Source organism: Rhinopithecus bieti, unplaced genomic scaffold (assembly GCF_001698545.2).
Source record: "Rhinopithecus bieti isolate Rb0 unplaced genomic scaffold, ASM169854v2 scaffold_5153, whole genome shotgun sequence".
In the NCBI taxonomy this organism is placed as follows: Eukaryota; Metazoa; Chordata; class Mammalia; order Primates; family Cercopithecidae; genus Rhinopithecus; species Rhinopithecus bieti.
In genome coordinates this window covers 899,219-913,122 of record NW_016804751.1, presented here as the reverse complement: position 1 = coordinate 913,122, position 13,904 = coordinate 899,219, and the positions used below count along the sequence as shown (strand labels likewise).

Genomic DNA, 13,904 nt, shown 5'->3' with positions numbered 1-13,904 from the left:
TGCCAAGCCAGGCAGATCACTTGAGGTCAGGAGTTCGACACCAGCCTGGCCAACAAGATGAAACCCTGTCTCTACTTAAAAAAAAAAAAAAAAGAAAAAGAAAAGAAAAATTAGCTGGGTATGGTGGCACACACCGGTAATCCCAGCTACTTGGGAGGCTGAGGCAGGAGAATCGCTTGAACCTGGGAGGTGGAGGTTTTAGTGAGCCAAGATTATGCCACTGCACTCCAGCCTGGGTGACAAAGTGAAATACTGTCTCAAAAAAAAAGAAAAAAGAAAAAGAAAACAGGCATCATCTCTTAGGGAGATGCATTTTGTAGAGAGCTGACTATCCCTTCCACCATCTCTTACTGTTTGGGGCGTTAGAATGTGACCTAGGCATTCCACATGAACTAGAATGTGCTTCCCACCAACACCACTAGGCTAGGGATTGGAGATTGGCTCTGATCTGAAAGTTGTCACATCATTGACCTGACACAGCACCTGATCCTTGGGAGAGCAGAGGGAGGAGAGAGGTGCTGAAGCTGAGAAGTGCCAGAGGACAGACTGCATTGCCACTCTTTGGAATAGCAAGAATAAAGAGTTTTGCACGGCACTAATAAACACCAAGGAAGGTGGCGGGAGGCTTAAGCCTTCATGGTTTCCCATGAAACTGGGTACTATGGTATGAAGATTATTATACCTGAGAGAGGTCTCCACCTGGAGCTTGGTCACAAATATCCTACAGAATCCACAAGAACCAGCATATATGTCTCAAGAGAGACCATATTCAGACTCCTTCCTATGGATTTAACCAAAGGACAGTCTGTTGGCCACATAAACAGCCACAATCTATGGAGAGAAGTGAGGACAAGACAACCTCACTAGAGGCAGGCAGGCAAGAGGAGTCAATGTTAGCTTCAGTTTCAGAGGGTAACCACAGGAAAGGGGACTAGGATGTGAGAGAACAGACCAAGACCCCCCACTCCACCCTCCAGTATTTAAGATTACTAGACTATTCTGGGGGTAGATAGAAGAGAAAGAAGACTTTTGGATAGAAAATGATTTTACACTTTTAAATGAACACTTCTGAGTCTTAAGATTCCAATGACAGCATTTTTAATAAACTGGATGTGACACAAGTTATAGAACTAGGCTGAGACATCATTAAGGAAACTTACTACCCAGCAGGCAAAGAGTTTTAAAAAAAACACTGTTAGTAGAAATTATGGGGAAAATAAGATCCTTTCATGTTTATACCTTAACATAAGGAAAGATTCTCATGAAATTGGTTAAGCATGGTAATGTTTGCACTCTTTGAATGTGAGTTGAAGTGTTGACTCTCCTAAGTGACACATTTATGTTTCCAAGGTGATTTTCATGGAGACAAAAGGTGGAGAAGGACAGTCCTGTGAAGTGGCTGCAACATTTGAAGGTAACAGTAAGTCTTCATCAAGAGCCAGACAAGCCTCAGAATAACAGGTAAATAAATAATTTAAAGCAGAGGTCTCACATTACCAGACTAAGTCCCAACCAACCAAACCATGTTCCTTATTTGAAATTCCTCTAAGTGTCACAAAGGTTGTTGTGTTTGTGATGTAGGTTTTGACTGTCCTCATGTTACCAGAAAGGGGTCCTGATCCAGACCCCGAAAGAAGGATATTGGATCTTGCACAAAAAATAATTTGAGGTGAATCCATAAAGTGAAAGCAAGTTTACTAGGAAAGTAAAGGAATACAGGAATGGCTACTCTATAGGCACAGCATCCCCAAGGGTTGCTGGTTGCCCACTTTTACGGTTATTTCTTGATTATATGCTAAACAAGAAGTGGATTATTCATGCCTCCCCTTTTTAGACCATATAGGGCAAACTGTTATGGCGCTGATGGGAGTGTAGCAGTGAGGACAACCTGAGGTCCCCCTCCTCATCATCTTGGTTTTGGTTTGGTGGGTTTTAGTCGGCTTCTTTACTGCAACCTGTTTTATCAACAAAGTCTTTATGAACTGTATCTTCTGCCCACCTCTTATCTGATCCTGTGACTTAGAATTCCTGACTGTCTGGGAATGCAGCCCAGTAGGCCTCAGCCTTATTTTACCTAGTCCCTATTTAAGATGAAGTTGCTTTCGTTCAAACACCTCTGAGTTGAATGAAAAGCATTAAAAAAAAAACCAAATAAAAAACTTTACGTGGATAAAGAATCAGAAAGACTGTGGCGACAATTCTGAGTCAAAACTTCACCATTTTCCCCTCCTTCCTGTAATGAAATTAGAGTCAGGAGAACTTCCAGGATTTAACAAACCCAGGAATAATAGTCTATATTTCAACAATGAAAAGTTTTCTTACTTTGTCTACCAACTATGGGGACTATGACTAAAATATTACAAGAAATAACTCATGTCTCAAGACTCAGAGCCAAATTAATTTCACCTATCTATAATTTGCTACACAAACAACCACTTCCCCAGAGGCCTCTGTTCCCATAGGTCAATAAACATGAGATGACTCCACGATGAGAGTCCCAGGCTTCAGACAAGTCCATAGTCTTAGGTAATTATGATCTGAGGTGGTTTTGAAGCTCCTCTTACACACACACACACACACACACACACACACACACACACACACCCCAAACCCATCCCTCCCACCCTCTGCACCCCACCCCATCTCTGGGCCAAAACTTTCTTTCCAGTGGGTCTGAAAAGTAGTGCCTGAAATTCTCAGCATTCCTGTCATTCCCTAAGGGCTGAGGCAGCTCTCTAAACATTCTTTCAGGCACCTGAGGAATTGGGCCACCAGCTCTTCTGTTGGGAGCCAACAGGAAATTAAGTATAAAGGGCAGCAAAAGTATTTGGGGAGATGACAATGAGGCATAAAGGAAACATAAAGAAGGGTGGGGGTGCAAGAAAAGAAGTCTGGTCTACCTACACACTTTGCCCTGCAGACAGCTCTACCTCTCAGCACGTGTGATGACTTACCTAGGAATGGAATGTGGGCCGGGGAGGGGAAGCTGGTACAAAGCTGTGGAGGCTGGAAAGGAACCTGGGGCCCTCGTACAAATCCTGAACAGTGACTTTTAGCTGGAATCACTTGCCAGAAGCTTGGGGAAAAAATGTTTTCACTGAGGGGTCTAATTGGATGTCAAAAGCCCTCTGCAGAAAGCCTGGCTCCTAGAGCTTCCTAGTTGCTGAGATGGGCTATCCTGGCAAGAATCCTCTCCCTCCTCCTTTCTTTCCCTCTTCCTCCCTTCCTCTTTCCCCTCCTCTTCTCTTTTCCACACACAATCTGACAGTTTATTTGGGACAATTCTTTGGAGAACTGGGATACACCTGCAGAATATTCATTTTTAAGCCACGGACAAACCACTAGAGGGCAATGCCATCACTAATTGCTGAAACTTTCCTGATTTCCTCTGGCTTCAGCATTCAGCAGGCCTATCCACACATCCTGTGACAGGATGTTTCTGAACTTTTCCTTCAATTCTCATTGTAAATAAACAACCTCGGGGTGAATACATCCAGATGCACATCATAGCGACATGCAGTATGAATTGCACAGGCCAAAGTTTCTGGCCTATCTGGAACAATCTTGCCTAATATGCACCACAGTTCAGAAAGCAGAGCTTAAGCTTGCATTTTTGTCCTGAATTTCTGCCTAAATTTTGGAGTTTCTTTCAAATGCTATCTCTAAGGGCAAAAGGAGCCCTTCAAAGAAATGAAAAGCTAAATAATCCAGCATAGCCCATTTGTACAGGATTTCTGTTTTGTTTCCATATTCAAGTTACAAGTATTTGGTTTGCTTAAATGCAGGGTTGTCCAAATGGTCAAAAGCTATTAGTAGATTAGTCATGTATGCAAACATGGGGAGCAGGAGCACATGTTTCTATGTGTATAAATGGGGTCCCAATAACTTTGGTCCTAGCCGGGGCATACCAAAGAAAGCAAAGCTACAGCCAGGGGTGGTGGCTAATGTCTGTAATCCCAACACTTTAGGAAGTTAAGGCAGGAGGATCACTTGAGGCTGCGAGTTCAAGGTTAGCCTGGGCAACATAGCAAGACTCCATCTCTACAAAAATAAAAATAAATTAGTCAGGTATGTACTGTCATACAGGTGTGCACCTGTAGTCCCAGCTCCTCAGGAGGCTGGGGTGGGAGGATCCTTTGAGCCCAGGAGTTTGAGGCCGCAGTAGCTATGATCACACCACTGCACTCCAGCCTGGGTGACAGAGCAAGACCCTGCCTGATAAAAAAAAAAAAAAGCAGAGGGAGGAAGGAACGGAGGAAGGGAGAGTGAGGGGAGGGAAGGAGAGGAGGAGGGGTAAGGAGAGGAGAGAGGAGAGGGAGGGGAGGGAAAGAGAGAGAGAGGAGAAGGAAGAAGGAAAGAAGAAAGGAAGGAAGGAAGGAGGGAGGAGGGAGGGAAAAGGAAAGGAAACAAGGCGCTAGAAATCTTAAACTCGGCTGTCATTGGGCTCATTGCCTGTAATCCCAGACTTTGAGAGGGCCGAGTACGGTGGTCCACCTGAGGTCAGGGGTTGGAGACCAGCCTGGCCAACAAGGTAAACTCCATCTCTTACTAAATACAAAAAAATTAGCCCAGGCATGGTTGGCGGGAGCGCTGGTAATTCCCAGCTTACTCGGGAGGCTGAGGCAGGAGAATCGCTTGAACCAGGAGGTGGAGGTTGTAGTGAGCTCAGATCGTGCCACTGCACTCCCAGCCTGGGTGACAGTGTGAGACTCCTTTCTCAAAAAAAAAAAAAAAAAAAAAAAAAAGAAATCTTAGAACTCCTTGAACTTTTTTGGCAGAATCTCCCTTCCTATGAGTTCAACTAGTGTTCTTAGGCATACACTCTGCTCTCCTGTATAGGGGCAGACTAGCATCTGACTTCTCTGAGATTAGTATTTCAAGAAGTTCTGCAAACTAACCTACTGAAGTTAGATTGAAGATCTGGGTAAAAATGTCAATCAGAAAGTATTCAATATATCAGGTAAAGGACATAACAGGCTATTCATGGACTGGAATACTGCTGCCTCCAGCACTGGTGCTGTACTTCTTCATGTACAGCACTTCTTCAAATATTTGCTGATGTCAAGCCTATCCTCCATTTATCAGCAGAGGCAGATAAGGTGAGGAAAATATTTGTAGGCAGAGAGATTTCTGGAATTTTCCTACAGTGCTGAAATACCATCCAGAGTTCAAGTTGGCCATATTTGGACAATGACTGCTATGTTATTTTTTCTATCTCTTGTATTTTCACTGCTATATAATAACATTAACACTCTTTACACAAGGTCAGTGCTATTTACCTAAGACTTTCCCAAATCTTTTCCATTCTCTCCCCTCTAAGGGTCATGAACACATTCTATGTTTCTGAAGGAAAACATATAATAGAGGAAAAGTTTATTGAGATTAGTCAGGTGGGGATTGTAATCCACCAAATCTGTATTTCCTAGGAGGAAGATAGAGCAGAAAACTAGTCCCAGGGTTTAAAGATTACAATTCAAAGAAGACGCCTATGGTTGGGCCAACACTGTATTTCACAGCAGGTGAAGAGAGAAAAAGTACAGAAAAACAAACAAGGATGGAAGTATGGTGCAGGAGGGTGCAGTGAACAGAAGAAAATGCTATGGAAGACTACTCCTCACCGAGCAAAACCTGTCTAGGTGGAATGTGGACTGAAGGTGGAGATGAATTCAAGGATTTTACAGAGGGCACCTGTCAGCTAATCACAGCCCCAACGACGCTACCAAGAAAGCATCATGGCCTTTTCTTTTGCAGGCACTTTGTTTACAGGACAAATCAAGGAAATCAAGGAAAAGGCACCTTTTCTCTTCCAGATCACTTTTAGAATCCAAGATTTGGTACACTGAGACAAATAAAAACACATAGCTAGGAAAGGGTAGATGAGATTCCACTTGTAACTTGGCTAAATAGAGTTGTTTCATTACCTGACAACTTAAGTTCAATCTGTATTATTCTGAATGTATAATTGATGTGGCCATCTGTTTCCAGTAAAGGAACTTTTGTTTTGCTTTTTTCCCCTCACTTTCACTCAGGAGAAATGGCTTTCTCATTAGGAAATATTCATATGCCCTCAGAATCCCCGGAATCACAGATTAAAATGCCAGCAGAGTTGAGTATGTTCTTCCCCATTTTGAGCTAGTTAAATGAGAATTCACGCCATCCTCCACGCAGGGAACTTCTCAGGTAAAACTATTAAAGCCATGGAACCATCTACTTAGTGGGGTTATTAAATCCTATGGCACTCTGGTGAACAGTGTTGTGGACTGGCAGCCAAAATATCTTTTCCAATTCTAGCCCCTATATTTCCTGGAGTTATAGAAGTAAAGCAACTAGGAAAGCTGTAGGTCTTGTCACCCATTTTGTAGATATTTATTGAGTACCTACCCAATGTTTTAGGCACTAGAGTACAATAATAAATGAGATCTAGCACAGTCCTTGCCTTCACAGTTCAGAGTCATGAAGGAAACAAACCAGTAAAAAGGCAATTGCAACTTCATACCCACTAGCATGGCCATCATAAAAGAAAGAGAGAGAGAGAGAGGAGAAAAAAAAAAGGAAAGAAAGAAGTGTTGGTAAGGACATGAAGCAATCAGAACCCTCATATAGTGTTGATGTCAATGTAAAACGATGTGGCTACTCTAGGAAAGTCCTCCAAAAGCTCAATACAGAATCAGAATAACTATACAATGTAGCAGTATCACTGCTAGGTACATACTCAAGACCATTGAAAACATTATGACCATACAAAACTTGTATACGAATATTCATAGAAGCATTATTTATTAATATCTAAAAAGTGGAAACAATCCAAACGTCCATCAGCTGATGAATGGATATACAAAATGTGGTACATACATACAATGGAATATTTCAACCATAAAATGAAATGAAGTACTGATACATAATACAACATGGATGAACCTTAGAAACATTATATTTAGTGCAAGAAGCCAGAAACAAAGGGACAAATATGGTAGGATTTTGTTCATACAAAATGTCCAGACTAGGGAAATAAATAGAGATAAAAAGTAGATTAATAATTGTCAAGGGATTTGGTGAAGGGGAAACATGGAGTGGCTGTCAATGGATGTATATGTGGGTTCTTTTAGGAGTGATGAAAATGTTCTCAAATTATATAGTGATTGCATAACCTTGTAAATATATTAAAAACCACTGAATTGTACAAGTTAAAAGAGTGACTTTTATGTTATGTAAATTATATCTCAATAAGATAAGGTAATTATAATACAATAAGATGATGGCCATATTAGAGGGTGCTAGTCTACATGTGTGAGGTAGTGTTGGACAAGAGGTTCAGAAAAGCTTTCTGAAAAAAAAGACTTTTAAGCAGTGATCACAAAAGACAAATAGGAGTAAGAAGGAAAAGGAGGAAGAATGGATGGATGCTAAAGGAACAGCAGAACATGCCCATGGCAGAGGAGAGAGAGAGCACATGGCACATTTGGAGGAATCGTGGTCCTGCTGGGCTAAAACATGGTGTTCACAGTGGAGAGAAGTAAGGCTAGGGATAGAAGGAGCAAACTAGTCAAGCTAAAGAATTTCTACTTTATCCTAATTATAACAGGAAACCGTTGAAAGAGCTAAAGAACAGGAACGACAAAATCTGATCTGTTCTTTGGAAAGGTTGTTCTAAATGCAACATGAAGAACGGACTGGTGGTAAAGCAAGCATAGGGGCCAAGAGATTAGTTAGGAGGTTATTGCACTAACTCAAGTCTGACCTGACCAAATAGGGAAAATTGGAAGGTACTGGGGAAGTTCTTCCAAGCTCCCTGTAATGCTCTGCCAACTATAACAGTACTAGGCTCTGCCAGGAAGTAAGATGTGGTTTCATAAGGAGGTGGTGCCAATGCTAAGGCTGCTAGCAAGCCTTCCAGCAGACTCCACTCCTGCTTTTGGCCCAGACTTTATACTCAATCTCCTCCAGACTTGGGCTCCCTTTTCCCTCCGCAGTGAACATAAAGATCCTCACCATGTGCAACAGAGAGATCATCTACTGTAAGAGTATGGATTTGAGAGTCAGAAGCACCTAAGTTCAAATTCCTACCCTGCCATTTCCAAGCTTACGTGATAAGATATACTTAACCTCTTATCTCAGTTTCCTCGAATGTGAAATTAGGAAGATAATAACATATCTCAGTTTTGTGCTAAGGATTATATGTGATTACCGACATAAAAAGGCCTTGCACCAGACCTGCCATTTACTAGGTGCTGAATAAATGTAGTCTTAGTGCTCTTTGGATCACAATCCTATAGTTACAATCATAATTCTTCAATGCAAGCATGAAACCAAAGGGTGTGGCCTGCTACTGTCAAAATTTTAGTGAGCTAGGAGGACTACTCCACATCTTCCTAGACATAGGTATTTGCTAGTTGACAAACGTAAGTTATTTGTATCCATGGTTCCTTAAAATACCATTTCAAAGCCAAATGTATTTAGGGCCAGGTGCAGTGGCTCGTGCCAGTAATCCCAGCACTTTGGGAGGCCAAGGCGGGTGGATCACCTGAGGTCAGGAGTTTGAGAAGAGCCTGGCCAACATGGTGAAACTCCATCTCTACTAAAAATACAAAAATTAGCCAGGCTTGGTGGCAGGCGCCTGTAACCCCAACTACCTAGGAGGCTGAGGCAGGAGAATTGCTCAAACCTGGGAGGTGGAGGTTGCAGTGAGCCAAGATCACGTCATTTTACAGCAGCCTGGGAGACAAGAGTGAAACTCCATCTCAAAAAACAAAAAACAAAAACAAAAACAACAACAACAAAAAAAGGCTGGGCACGGTGGCTCATGCCTGTAATCCCAGCACTTTGGGAGGCCGAGGTGGGCAGATCACCTGAGGTCAGGAGTTCAAGACCAGCCTGACCAACATGGAGAAACCCCATCTCTACTAAAAATACAAAACTAGTCGGGCGTGGTGGTGCATGCCTGTAATCTCAGCTACTCGAGAGAATGAGGCAGGAAAATCGCTTGAACCCAGGAGGCGGAGGTTGCGGTGAGCCAAGATCGCACCACTGCACTCCAGCCTGGGCGACAAGAGCAAAACTCCATCTCAAAAAAAAAAAAAAAAAAAGACAAAAACACAGTCAAATGTATTTAAAGTAATTCCTAAAAGGAAAGATCTGAGAGCTCCTCAGACAAGTCATCAAATCAAGTGCTTGTTTATGCTCAAGCAGGAAGGCCAAAGTTCCAGGTAAAGGCTCTCCTTTATAGAATCAGCATAACTGCAAGGCAACAGACCATATAAATAGTTTGAGGCACTGAACAAACGGAATGTTGTCTGGAATGACAATGTGGAAAGAGTTCATGTTAACACAGCAGACCATTTAATGTAAAGAAATACATTTTAAAAGCTACCTAGAGCTTTCTAGGTACAAGTGTTTTGTTCAGGTTTTATGCAGACAGAAACAATTTAAAACAGGCAAGGACAGAAGGTATCAAAATGTGTTTTAAAAACTATCTGAAGGAGTTCATTACTATCAGCACTAAAACCCAGTCTCTACTCTCCTCCTTAACCAGGATGCAGTTCCTAGAGATAAAATATAATTTTAATACTGATCTAACATAGTAAACAATCCTCAGACCTTTGGAAAGATTTCTCTCTCTCTACACACACACGCGCCTGCGCGCACACACACACAGACACACACACACTCACACACACACACTCACACACACACGTTTTATCTTCCATGTATCTCTCTCCCCCTCCTTCCATACTATGAAGTAATATTTAACCCCAAATAAATAACAACCTTGTTAAGTTTGTTTCCTTCTTTGCTAATCACTGCAATGAATTTCAGAAAGCACAAGGTGGCAGAAGCACACTAGAAATCCAACTGGAATAAAGGCTACAGTACAATGTGAACATTATGAAAATGGCAGCAAACTATTTTCATAAAATAAATGAGTACTTTTCATCATAACAAACATGCTCAACAAAATTTTGAAAATGTGACAGGTAGAAAAAGGTAAGGGGATTGTATTACCCAGACATATGGACAAATGTTTAATTCTTCCTACTATAATTACTAGATGTGATTTTATCAGATATGCAACTTTATATCCTCCCTTTTAAACTCTAACAATGGGAGCACTTTCAAACCTGATTTATTCAAACATCTCTTTGTTTCAAAAAAGATTTAAGGCATCTGCATGTGTCCATATTTTTATAAACATTTTCAAAAGATCATTGATTAGAACATGGCTAATTTTATCTAGCCATTTTCTCATTAGCAATGATTAAGTTAAACATTATCAATGACACCTGAGCCAGTAAATTTACATTTTAAGATCTCATTTCAAAAAATAAACAAACAGGCTAGGGGTGGTGGCTCATGCCTGTAATCCCAGCATTTTGGGAAGCCAAGGCGGGTGGATCACCTGAGGTCAGGAGTTCAAGACCGGCCTGACCAACATGGTGAAACCCAGTCTCTACTAAAAATACAAAAATTAGCCAGGTGTGGTGGTGGCCACCTGTAATCCCAACTACTCAGGAGGCTGAGTGAGGAGAATCGCTTGAATCCGGGAGGCAGAGGTTGCAGTGAGCCGAGATCACACCATTGCACTCCAGCGTGGGTGACGGTGAGACTCCGTCTCAAAAAACAAAAACAGCCATCTGAGAAAATCAGACATGAACAAGTAACATTTTATTCCAAAACAGAATCAAATGATGCTATCCTGTTTACTTTTTGCACTGGCCTGTGGGTACTTGGACCTTTTTCTTATTTTACAAACCTGTATCTACAGTGTGTGTTTGTGTGTTTAGAAAATCATTTTATATGTCGAAAATATAATGCAATAGTTTTAAAAATACTTAAGTACTGTGGTAGCAGTCAAAAGTTATTTATACTTTTAAAAGATTGCTACCAACTAGATTTGCCCCTGGAAAATTAACCAAAGCCGTAATTCATTTGCTACTTTGGAATCAACATGAATACTAAAAACAACTGTATAAAATAATTTGGTCTAGTCATCTGCTTTAGACAGGTGAAAAGCCATTATTATTCCCCTCTATTATGGGCTCAGGCAAGTAAAGCCAACATCAGTGGAAGACGGTGCTCAGAACCCTGTCAAATATGGGGAAAATTCTGTATCTCCGGATGTCTTGTGACCTTAATTCAGACTTTTAATCCACAGGTCAAAATATGTAAAATTAGAAATAATGTAATGACTCTTCCCACATTTAACTGAAACTCAGTTTTCTCCATTATATGAGCAAAACAATGACTTCCATGGGAGAGGAAATTCAATTGTCAGGAACTAAAGTTATGACATTCCAGCAACTTCTGAATGTTTAGTCTTGAGTCTTTCTTTCGTTAAGCACTAACTAAGCAATCACAGGGAATTCTCTTCAAGGAGCATTCTCATTCATGATTTTCTCCAGGCCCCAGTGAGAACTCTAAATTAAAGGGCTCTCCGCCCAGCGCTCACACCTGTAATCCCAGCACTTTGGGAGGCCGAGGCAGGCGGATTACGAGGTCAGGAGATCGAGACCATCCTATCTAACACGGTGAAACCCTGTCTCTACTAAACATGCAAAAAATTAGCCGGGCGTGGTGGCGGGCGCCTGTAGTCCCAGCTCCTCCTTTTGGGAGGCTGAAGCAGAAGAATGGTGTGAACCCAAGGAGACGGAGCTTGCAGTGAGCCGAGATCGCACCACTGCACTCCAGCCCGGGCAACAGAGAGAGACTCTTGTCTCAAAAATAAACTCTTTATGGCTTTACTTGCTTATTCCTTCCCCAGTAGCTTAGAAGAAACTTCCCTTTTTATTCAAATGTGCTCAGCTAGGTCAGAGAGGAGATTTCCTGAACTCTGAGCACCAAGGTTAAATCTTCCATGGTCTAACACCTTGCAAGCTGCAAATAATTGAAGAGGGGGAAAAAGATCACCTTAAAGAAATTATTAGTATAGAACCTTTCTGCACTTTCCCAACATTTCTTCCCCTTAGGCCTGCATGTGAAATTCAAGACCAAGTCTGGATAATTCAACTATAAACAGCATCAGAATGTTTTTTGCCTTCCTATTTGCTAAGGTTTCCAAAAACTGGGCTTATCCATTTCCACAGCCCTGGAAAACATTTGAAAACATGAACTACATTAATAATAATGTGCCTCCTCTACAGAGCATCCACATTTTAAACGCCTAGAGATCCTGGCTTGGGAAAACTAGGAAAGTAAATACCAACTATGATGACTGGAGAAACTAATCTAAATTCCTCTGCTGAATCTTGTCCCCAAACTTCCAATAAAAATAAGTTAGGTTTTGGCCCTCAGAACTATTCCTTACAAAAATTGCTTATCATTGTACAAGAATAGTTTCCCCCATTTTCTGTTTGTTTGTTTTTCCTCTAGTTCTATTCTTTCCCACATAGATTAAACCAAAATAAGATTAGCCAAACCTTTTGATTCTAATCCAAGCCACACACCCTATGTATTCCATTACAAATCAAGTTTAATTTACTGACTTCCTTGGGTTCCAACTGAATGACCTACTGGAAGCTATGAAAGGGGTCACCGAGTAAGATTGCAGGCCAAAAAAAGAATGTGAAAAACACAAGCAAGCCTGGAAACAAATTCACCCAAAGACATAACTTGGTTAAGATGTTTCTTGTGGAATTTGAATGCTAAAAGATCAAGTCTCCGAACAGGAAAAGCAGCCAAAAGAAAAGCAGATGCATTCATTCACTCATCATTTGTTCATTCATTCATTCATTCAACAATCATACACAGACCTCTCATATTCATGAGTTTTAACAACAGTAGAAACTTTAGGAGAGTATTTGTTTTCTAGTGCTCAGTTCAGCACTGAAGCCAGTCTCCCATTACCACAGGATTTTTTTCTGTATGTTGTAAAATCTGTGAACATAAACTGTACTTTTTAACTGCTTTTTTTTTTTTTTTTTTTTTTTGGTGATTTGGAAGCTGAATTAAAAACTTCCTCTTTAATTTTGGCAATGAGTAGCTTTTAGATTCTTTTAATCCAAGGGATTTTACGCCTTCTGAAGTCAAGGTTTTCTTCTAAAGAATAAAGAATTTTGTTTGCTAACAATGTGAAAGTAAGAGCTAATATAATAGCTACATATGGTCTTATACCAGTGATAAGTCACTAATGTTGTTACAGCTTATGTTACAAACGTTCACAATATTTTTGATCCTCAAAATCACCCTCATGACAGCAGTACTACTGCAGAGAGGTGTGAGGAAACGAGTGAAAACCTAAAAGAAGAAAAGCAAAAGACCCAGAAGGTTCCTCAGGAGAATGGAACACAAGACCCATCTATCTCTTTCTCCAAACCCACGAAAAGAAATCTTTTCCAAGGAGGAGTTGATGAGTAGTGATCTTGAAGAGACCGCTGGCAGCACCAGCCTTCTCAAGAGGAAGAAATCTTCACCCAAGGCGGAAACAGTTAATGACTCCAAAGATGCAGGCAAAGAAGTGCCTCCAAGAAAAAGAGGAAATTCTCCAAAGAGGAACCGGTTAGCAGTGGACCTGAAGAGGCTGCTGGCAGCAAGAGCAGCTCCAAGAAGAAGAAAAGGTTCCATAAAGAAGCCCAGGAAGATCAGGATGCAAATAAACATTCTCTGGGAGGCGGGGCATACCATAGCCCAAGGTGACATATCCTACCTTGTCTAGTTCCCCAATAAAAAACAAATGCACACACACACACACACACACACACACACACAAATCACCCCCATGAAATAAGAGAGGAATTATTATAACCACTTTGAAGATTAGGAAGTGGAGGCTCAGGAAAGGGAAATGATATGTCCAATGTCAGTTTTTCTAAGTGGTGAATTCAAATCTTAAGACTATCTGATCACTGTTCTTCTCTACTTTTCTTCAATTAATATTTAGTTTAAAATTTAAGATTTTGTGTATTTTGTTCTAG

General features: G+C 41.1%; 1 pseudogene; it reads left to right on the top strand.

The window, feature by feature from the left end:
- The first annotated feature begins 1,359 nt into the window (after positions 1 to 1,359).
- Positions 1,360 to 13,626, top strand: LOC108528528 (nucleolar protein 56-like; annotated as a pseudogene).
- The last annotated feature ends 278 nt before the right edge of the window (positions 13,627 to 13,904 follow it).